This window comes from Gopherus evgoodei, chromosome 12 (assembly GCF_007399415.2).
Source record: "Gopherus evgoodei ecotype Sinaloan lineage chromosome 12, rGopEvg1_v1.p, whole genome shotgun sequence".
Lineage (NCBI taxonomy): Eukaryota > Metazoa > Chordata > Testudines > Testudinidae > Gopherus > Gopherus evgoodei.
The window spans coordinates 42,950,433-42,970,938 of record NC_044333.1 but is presented as its reverse complement, the minus strand read 5'-3'; the positions used below and the strand labels follow the sequence as shown (position 1 = coordinate 42,970,938).

At 44.6% G+C, this 20,506-nt stretch overlaps 1 protein-coding gene across 1 annotated transcript in view; it reads right to left on the bottom strand.

Annotated features, from left to right (window-relative positions):
* Positions 1-20,506, bottom strand: part of ZFHX3 (zinc finger homeobox 3) — a 233,352-nt gene that overhangs the window by 142,754 nt on the left and 70,092 nt on the right.

The window sequence follows — 20,506 nt, the reverse complement described above, 5'->3', positions numbered from 1 at the left end:
AGCACCTAGAGAATATGACCTTGATCTCAACTGGGGCCTCTAGACACTACTGCAAAATGCATCAAGACAGAAACTAGCTAAACTTCTCCAGGCACGTGTATACAACGCTTTAAAAAAATAGCATTAATAATGCAGGACACCTTACCCACATAATTATCTTTAATTTGTTAATTAACACACAATTCTTGAACTGCTAACTTGAGCTTAGCAGGTCTGCTTTGAATTTACGTCTGTTAGTCTATAAGGTGCCACAGGACTCTTTGCTGCTTTGAATTTGAAAGTGTTCTTTTGAATGTGTACAGCAAGTTTATTACTAATACTGTGCAGGAAGCCAATTCCTACTGTAGCATTAAGACACTAGACTCCCATTTCCCAGTGACAGTGCAGTGGAACAAAATGCTCTCTTCTGCCTAAAATCTCTGAGCCATCTTCACTGTGTCCAAGTCAAAGGTTTGGTGCCTATGTAAAGCGTAACTCTAGCCTGTTGTGGAAGTGCAACATTCACTCTGAATTGCCTGCTTTGTAATGGTTATTTTTTAGAAACACACAATAGACTGTGCCTGCAACCTTCACTTTACCTCAGGGGAACTTCTCCCCGTTTTTTATTTTAGAAGATCCTATGGTCTGCTGGAGAGGAGTGCAGCTACGGTAGATCCCAGGGACCCCTCAAGATTGGAGCTCCAACTCTAACAAACCTTAGAGGGTCAATGGTGGGAATATTCTGCCCCCTCAGTCTGCTAACAGGTTCCCACCCACCACCCTACGGAAGAGTCCTGGTGCCGCCAGTCTCTCAAGCTCCACAAAAAGGCAGCCTCACTTCTCTAACCTGTTACAAGTACCAAGGATCAGGACTCCTCGCCTGCAGAGCCAGGAGGTACATAGTAGTGTGGCTCCTCTCTTGTTGCCTTTCCAGGGGCCACAGAACTGGGACTCTCCCTCCTGAGTCCCACAAAAAGAGAAAGGGAAGATGGATAGCTGGAGGCTTGGGAGGCAGTAGAATTGGCAAAACCTCCCTCCCTCTCTCCCCTAGTGCTGCCCAGATCCCATGAAGGGGACCCTGGGGAGGGAGAGAACTCCCACCTCCGCTGCCGCCTCCTGTGCTCAGTCCAAGAGAGCTGGTTTGCTTTCAGTTCTTGTTTCATGCCTCCACTCTCCTAGAGATGACGGCGTAGACAGTCTGCAGGAGCCCACAGGGATCAGGTGAACCTGCTGCAAACATGCCTGCTCTACTCTGCCAGGGTTATATGTTGCAATACCCACAAAACCACGCCCCACTTAGGCTCAACATAAATAACTAGAAGGCTCCCTTTCCCCCCACATCCCTCCACCGTTGATTTTTCTTCAATCACTCTACACTACTAACACTGGCTGCCGTACATTAGCATTACAAATTGATGGGACTTATTTCGTATCAAGAATGATAGCTGACTGAACATTATCCAGTACTTTCCCCAGTGTACTGAAGATCAGTGCCCAAAGAGGGGTCTTTAGTCTCTTCTTTTAGAGCTACGAGATACATGTTTTCCTCTAAGGAGGTCTTGTGAAAGAAAGGAGTCATGTTAAAGAGCAGAGGCTTGCACCTCTCTTCTCATGCAGCCTTCCTTCCAGCATGGGAGGCACTGTAATTGATGCACTGGTAAATGTCAGTTAAAAAAGAGAGATGTTAAAAGAATTACCAAACATGGCTGCAAGAGGAAGGCGAGCAGGAACCAAATGCAGGCACAAAATACCAGCGTCTGCCATGCCTCCAAGACGCTCGTATCTGGACAGATATGTCCCATTTAGCACTTGCCTCTCCCCAAGAGGGGACAAAACAGAAAACTGAGAACCCAGACTTCTTCAAAAGCCCTTGTACACGTGCTGGCCCACTGGCAGCTGTGTGAGCAAGGCCTTGGTGGACAGCACATGCCAGCCTCATTGCCTCCAACTGCAGACCGGTGGAGGTTCAGGAACAAGCCTTGGGAACAGGATGGCACTGTTACACTAATGACAAAGGGGCAGTCTCTCCCTGGACTTGAATGTAGTAATACAGGGTCACACAGGGGCAGTGGAACATAGAGCGTGGCCCTCTGAATTCAGTCTGTCCACTGCTGTGGTGCACAAATTTTTCTAGTTGCTTCCCCCTTACCAGTAAGAGAATCTGTCCACGCCCCCCTCCATTACCGCACAGCCAAGGCTTCATCAGCAGCGGAGCCTGGGCTGAAGGTGGAGCTGGGCAGGGGGCAGAGAGAGAAAGAGGGCGGAGCTGATCTGCGGGCAGGGCTGGAAGTGTGGTATTCCCTCCCCACCCCGTGTGGGAGTTCGCCCTAGCCCTGCCACATGCTCCCCCAAATATTCCTCTGTGGCCCCCTAGGGGTGTGTGCCCCCCAGTTTGGATACCATAGATATAAATTCCTGACACTGGGGTTATGTGGAAAGCACTTCACGTGCCCACAAGGATTCCATTTTTACCATCAGGCTGTAACTCTGTATGCGACGAGGAACTCCAGCGAAGCTAGAGGATGATGATAAATTGGAGCAGGTTCAGAGAATAGCCACAGGAACGATTACGGATTGGAAAACCTGCTGTCTAACTACGGACTCAAGAAGCTCAACTGTTTCAGCTTAAAAAAGAGAAGGTTAAGGGGTGACTCGATCACAGTTTATATACACCCTACACTGAGAACAAAAATTGATATTAGAGAGCTCTTCAATTACACAGAATGAGGTGGAACACAACCCAATGGCTGGAAGTTGAAGCTAGACCAATTCAAACTAGAAATAAACTGCACATTTTTAACAGCGAGATTAACCAACCAGTGGAACGATTTACCAAGGGTCATGGCAGACTCTCCATTACTGGCAATCTTAAAATCAAGACTGGAGATTTTTCTAAGAGATCTACTTGAGTTCAAAGAGGAATTAATTCAGGGGAGTTCTCTGGTCTGTGTTATACAGGAGGTCAGCCTAGATGATCACAGTGGTTCCTTCTGGCCTTATAATCTATAAATCTAGATAAGACGCCAAAATATTGATCCCGAGAGTCTGAGGCTAGGACCCATGTATGCAGAATACTGTGACTAAGGGAAGGGATCAGGGCCCACAGAGCCATAAGATGCACTAGATAAATCATACAATCCTTGTACACAAGAATTTGGATCCTTAATGAAAGTCATGTGGAAGCAGCTGTCTGATGCTGACCTGTTCCAAGTACTCCATAAAAATCAGAGCTGGCTCAATTCATCTTACTCTCCCTTTCACATCTGCAGCCCCTGCTGGAATTTCCTGGAGCCATCTGAGAAGCCGGTGAAACTAAGTACAGTAAGAACACATGCTGCCTGGCTGATGAAATGAGGTAGACCTGCTCACCACCAGCCCCTTGCTGGGCATGCCTGTCCAGATGTCTGCAGGAACAAGGAATAATTTATTTTCACTGCAGCACGTTCAAAAGAAGAACCTTCACTGTCTCTAGACTCCTCGCATGTCCTTCAGCTGTGTACTGCTCACGAAGAAGTCATCTCCACACCCTCATCTTGAAAGCCCTCCATGTCCTTGCCTTTATACATGCCTCCAAGCAGGAATTCCCTCCTTGCTCTGAACAGTTTGCACACACTGTATGAAGTCCAGCCCTTTTGTCGCACACCTGTCTGCAGTTTGGGTTCACTGGTCATTTTTCTAACCAGACATCACAGTCTTCACCCTAAAATTTTCTCCCTAAACACAAGATTTCCTAGTACTGCCAATCCCAATCACTGAACAAACCATGAGGTTCTTAAAAACAAATGTAGGTCTTTATTTGCCTTTTGAGCCTTTAAGGTTCATGTTGTCTACATTTTTCTACACAACTCTAAGTCCTAGAAACATAGGCTCCCCCTCCCAAATAAAATAAAGCTGAGATTTTGATGTGATCACAGGCCCCACAGCTGGGACATTAAGAAAAACATCAAATATCACAAGGGCGCAACATGTTGTTTCCAGGGTTCTCTCCACAGGTCCTCACTTTCTTTTCCAACTAAAGAGGATGCTCCCATTCTTAAATCCTACTTGGCAATAACTGAACCCAATTAACAATATGACTCGGCAGTAATTATAGTGCACCTTCATGCACGTGTCAAACACCTGACAGCAGCACCACTGACAAGGGCCCTATGTCTCTGTGCAGGGTCTTAGGTCTTCGAATCTGCCATCATGTTATCTGTCTCCTTGAAGGTAATGCTGCATAGAAGATTTCAAGGCCAGAAAGGACCATTAAGTTCATCTAGTCTGATGTCCTGTAAAACACAGGCCAGAGAACTCCCCCCAAAATGACTCCTAGAGCAAATCTTTTAGAAAAACATCTGATCACGATTTTAAAACTGCCTGCGATGGAGAATCCACCATGACACTCAGTAAATTATTCCAGTGGTTAATTACTCTCACTGGTAGAAATTTACACCTTGTTTCATCCAAATTTGTCTAGCTTCAGCTTCCAGTCCTTGGATCATGTTATACATTGCTCTGCTAGACTGAAATGCCCATTTGTTCCCCATGTAGATACTTTTAGACTCTACTCAAGTCACCTCTTAGCCTTCTCTTTGTTAAGATAAATAGACAGAGCTCCGAGGCTATCGCTATAAGGCAGGTTTTCTAATCCTCTGATCACTCTCATGGCTCTTTTCAGAGCCCTCTGCAATTTATCAACATCCTTCTTGAATTGTGGGTGCCAGAACTGGACACAGAATTCCAGCAGAGGTCATACCAGTACCTCTCCTCTCGTCCTTGAGATTCCTGTTTCTGCACCTAGGATCACATTAGCTCTTTTGGTCATAGAGAACTCATACTGGGAGCTCATGTTCAACTGACCCCCAAATCATTTTCAGTCACTGTTTCCCAGGGTAGTGTCCCCCAGCTCTTTAGTATAGCCTACATTCTTTGTTTCTAGATGTATATATTTACATTTAGATACATACTATTTCTTTGTGCCTGGTTTACCAAACAATTGAAATCGCTCTGAACCAGTAATCTGTCCTCTTCATTATTTATCACTCCTCCAGTTTGTATGTCATCTGCAAACTTTATCAGTGATGATTTCATGTTTTCTTCCAGGTCATTGATAAAAATGTTAAATAGTGTAGGGCCAAGAACAGATCCCTGCGAGACTCCATTGGAAACAGACCCATTTGATGACAATTTTCCTTTTACAGTTACATTTTGAGACCTACCCGGTGGCTAGTTTTTAATCCATTTAATGTGTGCCACGGTAATTTTACATCATTTCAGTTTTTAAACAAATGTTGTGCGGTTCCAAGTCAAATACCTTAAGAAATCTAAGCATCATATGTCAATACTATTACTTTTATCAACCAAATTTGTAATCTCAAAGAGATATCAAGTTAGTCTGACAGAATCTATTTTCCATAAACCCATGTTTATTTGCATTAATTACTTTACCCTCTTTTAGTTATTTATTAATCGAGTCCTGGATCAGACTGTTGGAAAAAGCAAGCCGTCTTACCCAGAAAGGATAAGACCCATCACGGTCTTTTCATACTCTGGAGACAAGCTTTTCATTCTACCTCATTACTGGTCTATCAATAATCCCCTTGACCCTTCAATCTCCCCTGTGTGCCCCACCTATGCCAGTAGAGGGGCACAAGGGAGGGAAGAGGTCCCCGTTGGGGTTTAGAGCAAGATGAAAGGTGGCTGGCCCAGATATGCTCTCTCTGGTGACCAGGAGGTTGTTCCTTGTGGTGAAGAGGGAAGGACAATACCTTTGGCTACTCTGAAGTGCTTTTGAGTTTCCCCCATAAACCACCCAGACAAACACCTAGCAGACTGGGTTTTGCTCCCCCACCCCTTTAAGTCTCATTAAAAGCCAATATTGTTCAGCCTAAAGATGGAGAGCTCAACATGGATTTTACTGAACGTTAAATCAACCAGCAAGCGTAGCCAGCAAACTCTGTGGCACTTTAACTTTAAATAATGCAATAATTATTGAATTTCCTTTTTATAACCGAAGTGCTGGAATGTAAACAATGGGGCTGTAATTGCAGGAAGGGGGGATCAATAGAGGCAATCGTTTTCAGCCATGTTAATTGTAAATACAATTGCTCCAAGATGTCAGCCTTGTTCTTCTCACTCCCAGAATCATCCTAACGGATGACAGAGTCCAACTTTCCCATTACAGCTGTTCGTTCCTTTAAGAGGTTCTCAATCAGGTCTGATCAATCTGTCAAGATAATGCATGGAGTAAGTAAGACTCTTCCAAACACAAGCTCCCAATCAATAGCCCAGAACAGCTTAATGAGGAGGGGCTAAGGCCCAGAGGGAGGCAACAGCACCAGTTTTCACCGTCTTTGGCAGGCTGGCTTCTTCACATGGCCTTCCTAAACCGATCAGCTCTTAACAAGGACATTGTTTATGCAGGCTTCAGTGAGCAGCAAGCCCCCCACACTCTCCAGGGACAGACGGACATACAACAGCATAGATTAACAAAAAACAAGATGTGGCCAAATCAGGTTTAACTTGGACTTTTTCCTCTCCTTGGCTGAATTGCGCAGTTGGCTTGAGAACATGAATTAATCATTCATCATAGAAGAGTCAGGTAGCAAAAGACTCTGCATGCTCATTACATTCGTACAAGTATCACCAGGACCCCTCCCACTTTCCTTAGCAAGTCCCTGGAAAGCCTCTTTGCCCAGCTTTACGCACCAGCCACTTCCTCCTCTGAAAGTCATGGATCAAAAGGAAGAAACACTGGTTGTCCTAGGGCGAAGAGTCAAACAAACAACGAGAGGAGACATGAACGGAGTAAAACCGGGTGGCTGAAGGTGCCAGTTTCTATCTGGCAAATTATTGTTTGTCTTGTGGTAGCAGCTTGGGTCCCTACTCCCAGACCAGAACCCTTTGGGCTAGGCACTGTAGAAACACGTGACAAAAAGACAGTTGTAGTGATGGGGCTCAGTTCACTTGGCATCCTGCTTGCAGCCATGGTCTTCTCCTTTCCCACACTATTCCATTACAGGACTGGCAACCATACCAGAGCAATTCCTTCCTAAGAACACAACTCTGAAGAGCTTTCCAATCCCCTCGAGTCTGAACAGCCTCCACAGAATGTTTCTCACAAGCACATGCTCCAATACTGAGGCAGATGAATGTAGTGGCATGCTACTGTCATTAGCAAATTCAATAACGAGCCAACAGTCACAGTCAATGGTACGTCTCCTAGTGTCCCACGTATGTGGATCAAAACTGTTCTGGTGAGTGTTGCTCTCAAACCTCAAGACTTACTTCTTTTGGTCAATATCTTTCACTTTTAAAAAATCCAAAGACAAACTGAAAAAGGGGGCATAGGATACTAAGCACGTTTCAGGATGTTCCACCCCGGCAGTCGTCGTCCTCTCAATCCTCTCCCCTGTTAACTGTCATTCGTTATTTGTGTGTGTGAATAACCACTGCAGAGATAAACAGGAATGGGAGTGGAATGACTTGACCACTCAGTGTCCCCCTTTATTCAGTATCACCAGCCCCAAGCCTTCAAAAATATCCGAGTCAAACCCCAAAATCATTATTGGCTTAAAATTCATTTAACTGCCGAAAACAGGACATGTTTGGTTTGTCGTCTTTTCATTTGCCTTCTGAGCCTTTAGGGGGCACACTGATTGGATTTTCAAGCTTCTCTCTGCAACCAGGAGGGCTAGGAATTTGCTGATTTTTTTTAATGAAAACGGAATTCTAGTGTAATTACCTGATTCCAGGAGTTGGAGCTTCAAAAAGAATCAAATTTCACAAGACTCATGATAAAGTCAAAGAGTTGGCACTACACTTCCCTGCGCTAGACCTCTCCTGCTGCCTCACAATCCACCCTCCCCCACCCTGCTTCTACTGCAGAAATCTCTAATCACCTATTTACCTTTGTCCATCAAGACTTCTCTGCTGTTTAGGAGGACAGGTGAGACAGCTATGCTGTTTGCAGACAATCTTAATCCCGATCAATTTACATTACGAGGAAAAATGTTGATCATAAGCGTAAACTGTAGCAAGAATGAACAAGAGCCTGTGTACAATTCAAAGCTTAAGAGGGAAGCTTGAATCACTGGAGCCCAGAGACCAAAATACTGTTGGAAAATTGGCACAGGTGATACATGTTTTACATAAATGACATCAGCAGGTAAATTTTCAAAGCAGTCGACAGAGTTTCACTATGCAAATGATAGACATGACTAAAAGCCTCACAGGAAAGCTTTCCTGCACTGACATCTGCAGTACTTACAGTAGCTTTCACTATTGCAAACACTGTGATGTTTGCAATTGGTTTAGTCTCAGCCAAAAGGTCAAGTTTTTGGAAAGTTTGAGACTAAGCTAAATTAGGGAGGTTTTGCTTGCCACTAACAGATACAGCTTTACAAACAACATGCTTTCTTTCCAAAGGGCTAGTCCTCACTAAGGAACAGTCACTGTAGACATCAGACGAAAACGCTGAACATGATTTTTAAAAGCTACTCCATGGCAACTGCAACAGCAAAGTGTATGTTTTAAGATGTACAGCACCAAGATGAAGCTATGCAAACACCATATTTGTGCAACTTTACAGTATCAACCCCAGGGGTTAATACTTGTTCCCCCTAAAATGGAGGTGAGAAGAAATGCACAGAGGAAGGACAAGAAGCTTTTTGGATTGTTGGTCTCATCTCACTGGGGCCGGAGAGGAGCAGGAAGAAGCCAGCCTGGGATTGGGGAGGAGGTGATGGCCAGAGACAGGCCCTGGCCCAAAGATCCTGCTTCCTTATACTATTCTATACAGTATGAATAGGCACATTTTGGTTGTTTACCTACAACCACCAGGTGAACTGGAGGAGTGTCAATGACTGATATGAGGGAAGATGATGTACATGAAGTCTAGGGGTTGGAAAAACAGGGGGTCTCAGGTGAAGGAAAGCAGAGTTGTTTGTTAGCTTTTCATACGGGAAGAGCAAAACCTGCTTTCTGTTTAGAGGTTGCATTATTCCCTCTGACAGCCAGCTAGGGTAGCCAGGTGTCCAGCTTTTCACTGGAAAATCCAGTCAAAAAGGGGACCTGACTGTGTCCAGTCAGATCTACTGACTGGACACCCAAAGTCCGGTCACTGCGGGCAGCATAGGTGGGGAGGCGTCAAGTCATCAGCCGGGGCCACCTCTTACCATATTACGTGGCTGAAGCTCACAGCCCTGGCTCTGCAGGTGAGTCCCACCAGACACATGCAGGGAGTGGGGGAAGAGGGGAAAAGCAGTGAGTGATGGGCCGGGGGGAAGGGCCTCAGGGGAAAGGGCAGGGCAGGAGCAGGACCTCAGGGGGAAGAGAAAGGGGAAGTCCCAGCATCCCTGCTGGAGTGTCTGGTTTTTAAATATTGCAAACTAGGCAACCCTACAGCCATCCTGAATTGATTCCCAGTCTTGCCCTCCAGACACACACGCCATGAGACGTCACGTCCAAAAGTGCAGTTCACAAAATTAGCCAGATAGGCAACACTAGCTGGGTATGGGCTCAGCAATCTGAAATCTTCACTCTGAATTTCCAGGATTGCCACTATTTTAAAAAAAAAAACATTCTAAGAATGTTTAATTAAATAATAAAGCTACTATATAACTACTATCTTAACATTTTGGGTCAGGAAATTTCCTTTGTTTTTAGAAAGAATGTGAGAACTAAGTCTGTTATACCTCAAGTTCACAAATGCCTTGAATTTGCAGGTGAGCCCAGCTTATAAACTAAGAGAAGGGAAATGGAGGCTGCATTCTGGCTCTGAAAGGTTAATTGGTTGAGTGGTGTGAACAGTGGCAGATAAAAGACGAGCTCTGTTGGGGAAAGGGCTACGTCTGCTGGAAAAACTAATGGAAGAAGCAGGAGATGAGATGCTGACTTATTTCCTGTCCACATCCAGGGCCAGGTTTGGCTACCCAATACAAAGCCTCTGGACATGAAGGCCACTATTACAGGTGTTCTCGAACTGTGGGTCAGGACCGCAAAGTGGGTTGTGATGCCATTATCATATGGTCACCAGGGCTGGTGTTAGATTTGCTGGGGCCCAGGCTGAAGTCCGAGGGCTTCAGCTCTTGGCAGGTGGGCCAAGGTTACGTGCTCTCTGCCCCAGGCAGAAGCTCTTGAGCTTCTGCTTTGGCCCCCCCAGCTCTGGGTGGTGGGGCTTGGACGGGCCCCCCCTCCTGGGGTCATACAGTAATTGTTGTTGTCAGAAGGGGGGTCACGGTGCAATGAAGTATGAGAACTGCTGCAGCATTGCAATGGCTTTTTCACAGCCATCTCACATTGCAAACTCATCTCTGATTCACAGCCCACTGTCACCCCTAGTTCTCTTTCTGCATCACTGCTTCCAATTTCTCCCTTGCTCGGAGTATCCTCGTTCCGGAATATTTTCCCCAAGATGTAGTAGCTGCATTTTTCTATGTTGAATCTCATTTGGTAATTTCCTGCCTAAATTCCCAGTATCTCTAGGTTCCTCAGAATTATTTCTCTGTCCTTATCAAGTTGGTATCAATTAACTATATCTGGATGGTGTTTACTCCTCCTTTCAGCTCATTAAGAAAGACGTTAATGAACGCTGGCCTTACCACCCAGCTTTGTACCCCAGATGCCATTCGAACTCATGTCACTGCTGTTCCTCACTATTTTTTGGGTTTATTGTTAGCCCCCATAACACTGTTCTATCCAAGCCAATTTGAACGTTTCAGGTCATGATTTTGAAATATCAAATGTTTTAATAAAATCCAAATATCAGATTTGTTTTCTACTTGTCTGCTAATTTTTAATCAGAGTTACTATATGGAAAAAGCCCAGCGCAACTGAATAAAAGTGTATACTATTCCTGCTCCCTGGCCAAGTCCCAGCTCAGATGGTTACATTCTATTCAGCTTCCTCTTCTCAATTGTCAAAGTCTATTAAAAAGTTGCCCAGTTCTACCCTAGACACTACTGCATTTCAGTGGCAGGAAAAGCAAACACTAAAGATCCCTTACCTTTGCCACCTTACAGTGTTATGAGGCTTAGTTAATGCTTCTGAAGTGCTCTGTGATCCTCAGCTGAAAGGTACCATGGATGTCCAAACAGAGATTAATAAAATGGAGTTTGATGCTACTGAGTAAATCCAGCAGGCCAGCTCTAAAGGAATGTCTACACTTGCAGAGTTTTTGCACCGTAAGTTTCACCGGTGATAGAGAAGCGCTGGTTTGTGTACTCACTCACTTCCTCAGGCCTCAGAGAGTGTTCACATTAGCAGCACTTCCATCGCGGATGAGAGCAGTGCTCTAGGGAAGCTGTCCTACAGTGCAGCTTGTTCCAGTTTGAGGATGGGTCTTGTGAGAAGGGAGGGGAAGAGGTGAGATCTGGGTCCTTGCACAGCCTCCTCTCCCCCAGACACTGATCAGCTCCAGCAGCTCAGCATTGCTCCAAGCAGGGGACTGTTTGCTCCATGGAGCAGCCACTGTCACCTGGCCAGATGACAAGTGAGCACTTGCCAAGGAAACAGGAAGGGGAGTTTCAGAGTTCCTGGGGCTTTACCAGGGGACGGGTTGATGTCTGTTTACCTGGCGCCAGAGCTGCTGGCCAGAGTGGTCACCTAGGCACTGTGGGATATTCTCAGGAGGCTAAAAGCTCTGTAAGCAAGAAGAAGGTGTCTTCGCTTGCACATCACCAGTAACAGCTGTATGCCTCTCATGGAGGTGGTTTTCTTTTAGCGGTGAAATTTCTGAGTTTCACCACAAAAAGTCACTGGCAAGTCTCGACACACATGGTTTTTGAGCAAAAAAGGGACTTTTTCTGCTTTAAATGGTAAGCGTAGACATGCCCTAAGTGGTTGCAACAGCAGTGAAGGGAGGGAGAAGGAGGAGGAAGAGGAGGAGATCTGGTTTATTTATTTATTTTCCATGTTACCACTGAAATGTGTATGTGTCTTTCCCCCTGCAATGCAAATCCTCAATAGCTTCCTTTAACCTCTGAGAAGCATCGATCTTTTGTTCAGAGGACCTTTAAGAGACTGCTGTGGAGTTTTTATAATAGTACTGTCCTACCTGCTTTTGGGTTGGACTGACCCGTGCAGGCAGAAAGCTATAAATAAAAAGCTTGTTTTGGAAGAGCACAAGAGGAGCAAGGGGTGGACAATGCAGTTCTAGCAAAGGGGACAACGAACACACTTCCCTCGCCAGTCTGCAGAGTACGACACTTAATGCAGTCATTAGAAACACACCTAGAATGCTTCAAGAGGTTAGTTTTTGTGATCTGTATCCATAAGACTTAACTCTCCGAGGGCCTCTCCGTTTACAATATCACCACCCACCAAAAACCCAAAGCAAACATTTGGAAATGACATGTAATGCAGACAATGGGCATAAGCAGTGGCATTCTTCCAAAGCAGAATGTCTGAACTGTCAGAATGCATCAGACTAGAGGGCCACCTAATCCAGTATCCTGCATCCGAAAGTGGCCATCATCAGTTGCTTCAGAAGAAGGTGCAAGAAATCTTGTTGTTGACACTTACAGAATAACCTGCTCCCAAGGAAAGTTTCTACCTAACTTCCAATAGTTAGAAGTTGGTTTATACCCTGAAGATCAAGGGTTTATATCCCTTCCACAATTTCCCTAAAATATTCACTAGTACAAGCCTGGCTCCTGTTACTCATAACTGTCTGATCCTTTTTTGAATCCTGTTATCACCAAGAGCAAGAGTTTATTTTGTGGCAGTGAGTTGCACAGTCTTAACGTGTGTTGTAAAGAAATATTTCTGCATCAATTTTAAATTTGTGACCTCTCAATTGAATTCCGCGTCCCTTTGTCCCTGTATTATGAGAGAGGGAAGGGATATGCCCCTTTCAATACCATTTATATTTTGTACATTTTTATCATACCCCTTCTTAGTCATCTTCTCTACATGGTCAATGGAGAAAATGGGCAGGTGAAAAAAAAAAAAAAGACAATCAGAGGAAAAGAAAACAGGATTCTTGAAACTGTAGGCTGGATTCTGAGTTTGAAAAGATTGGGATCCCTGTAATCTCTTCATAGGAGACATTTTCCATGCCATTAATTATTCTTGTTTCCCAATCTGTGAACACCCTCAGGTGACCTGGAATTAGAACTGGAAATCAGCCAAACGCCCACCAGTGAGCAGACAGGCCCTCTGGACTTAGCATACCCATGTGAGATGGGCTGCTCAGCTGGAGCAGCTCTTAACAGTGGTGCCGTACGGTTAAAGGTGCCAAGAGTGGCATGCAAGTCCATGAGAAGGAGCTGCTCTCACAGCTCCAAGCCAAGAGGGGTAGGTAAAGGGCAAGCAGCAAATGGACACGTCCTGCTGCAGCACCAAAGCAAGCAGGACAGACAAGAGAAGTGTAGTAACAGGCTGGGCTCCTATCCAGGGTAACTTAGGTGGAAAAAAGACACAATTAGAGGAAGAGAACCACAGACAGCATGGGGCTCTTGAAACTGTATGCTGCATTCAGAAATAATGGGGATCCCAGCGCCATGAGAACGATCTAGGCAGTGACAGAAAGGAAGCATGGCTGGAACCTGAAGTGGATTCACTGACCCCAAAGTGTCTCTACAAGGTAATTTTTGTTTGTTGCTTGATCAGGGGAAGAGGATAAAGCAGAGCAGAAAGAAAAACCCAACCTGTCTCTCCTACTGAGGGACTGGTGCCCAATGCATTCACTAGCAGAGAGTTTCCTGAAGTCTCTGGTTCAAAGCACTGCAGTAGGTTTTATGCACTCATATGAAAGAAATTATCTTCCGCAGAAACTCAGCTATTCAGTATGAGGAGACACTGCTTTGTGATCGTGTTACTGGCTGAGTAGTTGCAGGAGATTTTTGCAGGCTGGGACATGCGGACAACGAGAGGCCAGTGTAAAAATGCTTCAGAAATTACACAGGAAACTGGAGAGAGCATAACCTAGTTGGGTCTTGCTGATTTTATTCAAGGAAAAACTTTGGACATAGATTAAACTTTCTTTGCTCACCATTTGTTTCAACTATCTCAAATCAAATGAAAGCTACAAGTGTTGTGATTGTGACAGATATGGCAGTCTCCTGCAATATCTTGGGAAGATTCACATATTAAGTTTATGTATCATCTGGGCTAGGGATTGTATGCAATTCCATGGGGGAGGGGAACCACAGCCATCGAAACACTAAGAACATTGTGGGGTGTTAGGCAAATTCACTCAGGTGTAAGACCTTCCGAGAGCTACCACCCCTAGAGATGCCTGCATCTGCTAGTTCAAACTGGATTTGCCAGAGGCCAACAGACAGGACTGTTGGATAAAAGGCCTGAATTTAAAAACGGACTCGGGGTCTTTTTTCTGATCCAGCAAAGGGACAGGACTTCTGTCCAAGGCCTGGGCCAATTCTTAGGGAGCCCTTGTGCAGATGGGGGAAGGTGATCTTTGGTAAGCTTTTTAGCAAGATGCAAGTTATCTGACTTGCTGGGGAATTCACAGCATAAGCAGGGAACTGTGCAGCCTGGAGGGAAAGATGTGTGTCACTGCCTAAGAGAGATGATGGCTGGAGAAAGCAGCCTAGGTCCTTTCTGGACCTGAGAGAGAGAATACAGGTGCAGCTGCCCCGAACTGTGACAATGACAAAGACTGATTAATACCTTGTTTTCACATAGTTTCTTTATAATTAACTTCCTACACCAGTGGTTCTCGGCCTGTGAGCTTACAGCAATGGAATATGCCTCAGAATGAAGCCTTCATGCCTTAGGAAAATCCGGCTGGCACAAAGCTTCTCAGCAACACAAGCTACCGCAAACACATCAAAACCAGTCCTTCGCTCCCTGGGCTAGCTTTCCATAGAATATCAAATAAAGTTAAAGGTCTAGGTCAGAGGTGGTCAATAGGTGGACCATGAGCCAAATCCAGACCACCGAATGCTTTTGAACAACCCCCCAAATCTTTTTACTTACTTATTATTTTCTCTGGAGTCTGGAAGTTGACTAAGAAATTTGGATCATGACAAAAAATAATTGACTATCCCTGGTCTAGGTCCTAATCTTCCAGGCACTCAATGGCCTGGGCCCAGGGTATCTAAAAGAGCCTATATGTCCGAGAAGATCATAGTTGACAACCTGACTCCTCTGACACAATGGAACTTTGTACCATAAGGGCAAAGTTCATCTGGGCAAGAGACTGAGCTGTCTTGGGGGCCGGCCCAAGACTGTAGAAAGAACTCCCCCAGGAACCAAGGACTATCACAAACCTCCCCACCTTCCGCTCTAAGTGCAAGGCTCACGTCTTTGGCCTTAGTTTCTCTAACATGAACACAAAGCAACGTGTGTGTGTGTGTGTGTGTGTGTATATATTTTAAAAACTTCCAAAACCAAACACTCCTCCCCCTGGGGAGATGATGAGAGAACAAACCTTTGACCGATATTAGTCATATCACTTGCTGCACTACTGGAAGGTGCCCAGAAACTACAGGATGAGCGTGGTATAAGGAATTCTATAGCTAGAATAGTTCATTTGATAGGAGTAGCCCATCAGGAAACTCTGTTAATGAACAGAGTTAGGAAGCCATTTGATATTACCTATTAGCTAATCAGAATGTCAAACTGTGTTAATCTCATGCATGGATATGAAAGTTTAATATTTAATAAAATCACTTGAATGGAATGTGAATAGTTTGTCTGGATAATAATGATAGGCCACAGAATGAGGTGTCAACAAAGACACAAGACTAGGCAGTCCCTGCTCCAAATAGCTTCCAGCCTCAGACAGAGAGAGAGAATTGGATTATTTTACCTATTGGTTGAGAGCATCCTGCTATGGAACAAAATCTTCCAAGAAAGATTAGGTGAATCCAGAGGATGACTGCCTTTAAGAAATACTGCACAACCTTCCTCTTCAAAATGGCCCTCCTATACAAAAATGAGAATTTTTAAAAGCTCGTGCATCTCAATACTTCGGAGCAGACACTTGAAATTTGACAGAGGATGGACTGGTGTCAGGGATGTGCCTAGCAGAGGCGGCTCCAGGTACCGGCACTCCAAGCACGTGCCTGGGGCGGCAAGCCACAGGGGGTGGCCTGCCAGCGGCTGTGAGGGTGGCAATCAGGAAGCCTTTGGCAGCTTGCCTGCGGTTCTGCGGCTTCGGCAGTGGGCACACTGAAAGCATGGGACCGGCAGAAACGCTGTTGAATTCGCGTGAGCAGTGGACCGCCCACAGGTATGCCGCCGAAGGCCGCCTGCCTGCCGTGCTTGCGGCGGCAAAAAAGAGAGCCACCCTGGTGCCTAGTGCAGTTCCTATGAAAACACACCAATTTGGCCAAGTTATGAGCCTTTTTTTTTTTGGGGGGGGGGGGGGGGCAAAACATGCTTTACACATGCTCAGTAAAATCATGTTAGCATTTGGCAGCTAACTTCTCTGGAGTCTGCTTACAGCTCCAATCTGTGACCAGGCCATCCTGCTCTGACTTGGAGAAGCGCTAAGTTCTCACAGCTGCCTGTGCTTTGAACTAAGATGTACGACACAGGTTCTACTGTTGGGGTTTTTGCTGGTATAACTGTGTTTACACTAGGGATTTTTACAGCACCTGGGATTATGATTTTTCACACTCCTGACAGTGATGTTGCCGAACTTTTCCTGACTAGACTGGAGAAATTTTAGGAGAGTTCAGGGCTAGCACTGCCCATGTGTCCTAGGAACAGACTCTTCCAAATCCATCAGTGGGAAAGGTCAATCAGGGTTTACTCAGGTCATACATATCTGCTATTTATCCCCTCACCATGAGCCCTGACACTCAAAGACGACACACCCTACCCCCAGGGCAGAGAATCAAAAACTTGCACTCCACAGTCTCAGAAATAAGAGGGAGTGACAGGTGAAGCCTTCAGAATTTAAAAGGGACAGGGAGTCTCACTGTGTGGGATCTACAGACTTAACCTTCCCAATCTTATGCAAACAGGAAATTGCTCCTGAAGTGAAAAGGACAGGCACAGATCCACAGATCCCTTTCCTCACTGTCTGAGATTCAGTTCAAAGCCCACGTCCAGACTAACCCGCGGCATCGGCGGGTTAAAATCGATTGCTCGGGGATCGATATATCAGGTCTAGTCTGGACGCGATGATACATACCCACTGTAACATACATACCCACCAACTTCTGAAACTCTTTACTCCATTTCCACCTCAAGAAAGCCATGGAACAATTTCACATATTCATAGACTATAAATCCAGAAGTGATCATCTAATTTGATATCTTGTATTATACAGGCCATAGGACTTCCCCGAAAATAGTTTGTCTGAACTAGACCATGATCTTAGAAAAACAGCCAGTATTTTGATTTAAAAATTTGCAGTGAGGCAGAATTCTTTTTAAGTTGTTCCAGTGCTTAATTACTCTCATTGTTAAAAATTTGCACCTTATTTTTAGTTAGAAGTTTGTCTAGCTCCAACTTCCAGCCACTGGATTTTGTAAGACTTTTGTTTCCTAGATGGAAGAGCCATTTATTATCAATGGCTTGTGTGCAGGCACTTAAGGACTATAATCAAGTCACCTCTTAATGTTCTATTTGCTAAACTAAACAGATTGAGCTCCTCAATTTCTCACTCTAAGGCAGGTTTTCTAATCCTTTAATGATTCCCATAGCTCTTCTCTGAACCCTCTACAATTTACCAACATCCTTCTGGAATTGTGAACACCAGAACTGGACACAATATTCCAGTTAACTGTTGCACCAGTGCTAAATACAGAGGTAACGTAATAAGAACACAGGAATGGCCATATTGGGTCAGACCAACGGTCCATGTAGCTCAGTATCCCATCTTCCAACAGTGGCCAGATGCTTCCGAGGGAATGAACAGAACACAATTGTGAGTGATGCATCTCCAGTCCCTGCTTCCAGCAGTCGGAGATTTAGGGACGCCCAAAGCATGGAGTGGCATCCCTGACCAGCTTGGCTAGTAGCCATGGATGGACCTGTCCTCCAGGAACTTTTCTAATTCTTTTTTTTAAACCCATTATACTTTTGACCTTCACAACATTCCCTGGTAATGAACTCCACAGGCTGACCGTGCAGTGTGTGAAGAAATACTTTCCTATGTTTATTTTAAACCTGCTGCCTACTGATTTCCTTGGGTGCCTCTGGTTCTTGTGTTATGTGAGATGGTAAATAACACTTGCCTATTCACTTTCTCCACATCAGTCATGATTTTGTAGACTTCTATCATATCCCCATTTAGCCATCTCTTTTCTAAGCCAAACAGTTTGTTTGTTTACTCATCTCCCATGGAATCTGTTCCATTCCCCTTGTCAAGCTGTATGGATCTCAGGGCAGGCTGTTACAAACTAGGGAACAAACCCCAAACTGGTTGTGAGTTCTGTGCTTACATTTCACCAGGTGTGAACTCGCAGGCACTGCAACAACCTTACCATGGAGTCACAGACAGTCCCCTTTGGTCACAGTCCCTCTTGCCACCCGGGCACACTTGCCTTTGTGATAGAGGTCCCTTATACCAAAGATCACAACAGTGTTCAGGTAACTCCCAGTCCTAAAGGACCAGTCACTGACCCCAGGTCAATTGCACCTCAGATCACACACCAAATACAAATGCTTGTAGCCAATCCTGTAATAAACTAAGGACTTACTAACTAAGAAAAGGAAATGAGAGTTAATTTACCAGGTTAAAGCGGGTAACATACATACACCAATGGGTTAGTCTTAGGTTCCAAAAAGTAACAGAAGTTGCTATAATGTGCAAGTGCTATACGCCCTCAGGTCTAACCCAAGCTAAGCAGCTCAGGATCCCTTGCTTATGTTTAGAAATACTGCCCTCTCCAAATTCCAAGCAGCATCATGATGACAATTTCTTCTTGACAGGAATTTTTATTCCCTTCCACCAAAGCTCAAGCTGTGATGGGACGAGTGTTCGTGCACGTCCCTGCTTCATGGTGACAGGAAAAACAAACGAAGTCTTTTGTCCACTTATGTTCCACAATGGTTTGTAGGTATGTATGGCCTTCTTTTGTTGGGCAGAAGATGACACCTCTTGTGTAAAGTGATACTTCACACTTGGTAATGTTTCTCTCCTGACTGGGGGTTTCATTTTCATAGCTAACGCTTTTATAGTTACAGAGCCAACACTTATATATTTCTTTATAACATGGGATACAGATATTATAAGTGAGATTAATACATGCAGCAATTCACAAGCATTTCATAAATTCCAAGCACTAAACATATCTTTAAAAATCTAATATTTATTTTAACACTATTAACACACACTCCTCCTGGAGGAATTCTGCGCACAATATATAAAATTTTGTCCACAGTATGTTGAAATTTTGCAAAATTATGCAAATTTTATTTGTCAAAATAATACTATATAATATCACCAGTTTCAATTATTTTGGTAATTTATTTCAAAAATACCTGTCAACAAGTATGTCTGTAACAATACAGACACACACTAAAATTTCCCTAGGGTAGCCAACATCTCTGCAGCCCATATCTGTGAGGGAAGACAGGAAATTCTGCGCACCCCACATTAATTTCTGCAAAATTCTGGATTGTGCAGTGGCGCAGAATTCTCCCAGGAGTAACACACGAGCCAGACTGGTTTCCAGCTACGCACTTATCAATGTTCAATGAGGCATAAGAGCCTTGGCATGAACTGGCACCTGGCCTGCCAGTATCACATCCCTAATCATTTTTGTTGCCCTTCTCTGTATTTCAATTCTAATACATCTTTTTAGAGATGGGGTGACCAGAACTCCACACAGTATTCAAGGTGCACACGTACCATGGATTTATATAGAGGCATTATGAAATTTTCTGTTTTACATCTATCCCTTTCCCAATGGTTCCCAACATCGTTAGCTTTTTCGACTGCCACTGCACACTGAGCGGATGTTTTCAGAGAACTATCCATGATAACGCCAAACTCTTTTCCTTGCGCGGCAACACTGAGCTCAGAACTTATTTTGTAGGTAAAGTTGAGATTCTAACCTTCTCAAGATACCCTGTTTATACATCCCAGGATCACATTAGGCCTTTTGGCCACAGACTCACGTTCAGCTGATTATCCAGCCTGCCCCCACCTCTAAATCCTTTCAGAGTCTCTGCCTTCCAGGATAGAGTCTCCCATCCTGCAAGTATGATCTGAATTCTTTGTTACTAAAAGTTGACCTTACATCAGGCCATATTAAAATGCATATTTTTGCTGGCACCCAGTTTATGAAGCAATCCAGAATCTGCTCAGTCAGTGAACTGTTCTCCCCATTATTTACCATTCCCCCAATCTTTGTGTCATCTGCAAAAACTTTATCCCCATTTATCATATTGACCAATACAGTCTTGTTTCCACATATGCCCCTGTCTGCATGTGTCCATCTGTTCTCTCGTTTTCCATTTGCATTGTAAAATCCTCAGGGAACTTTTTTTTCCTGTGTTTTGCACAAGGGGGTCCCAGTCCATGACGGAGTCTTAGGGTGTGCCGTCACTGCAATTCAACATCCGCAGCTGGCCCGACTTGGGCTACAGGGCTGTTTACATTGTGGTGTAGACATTCAG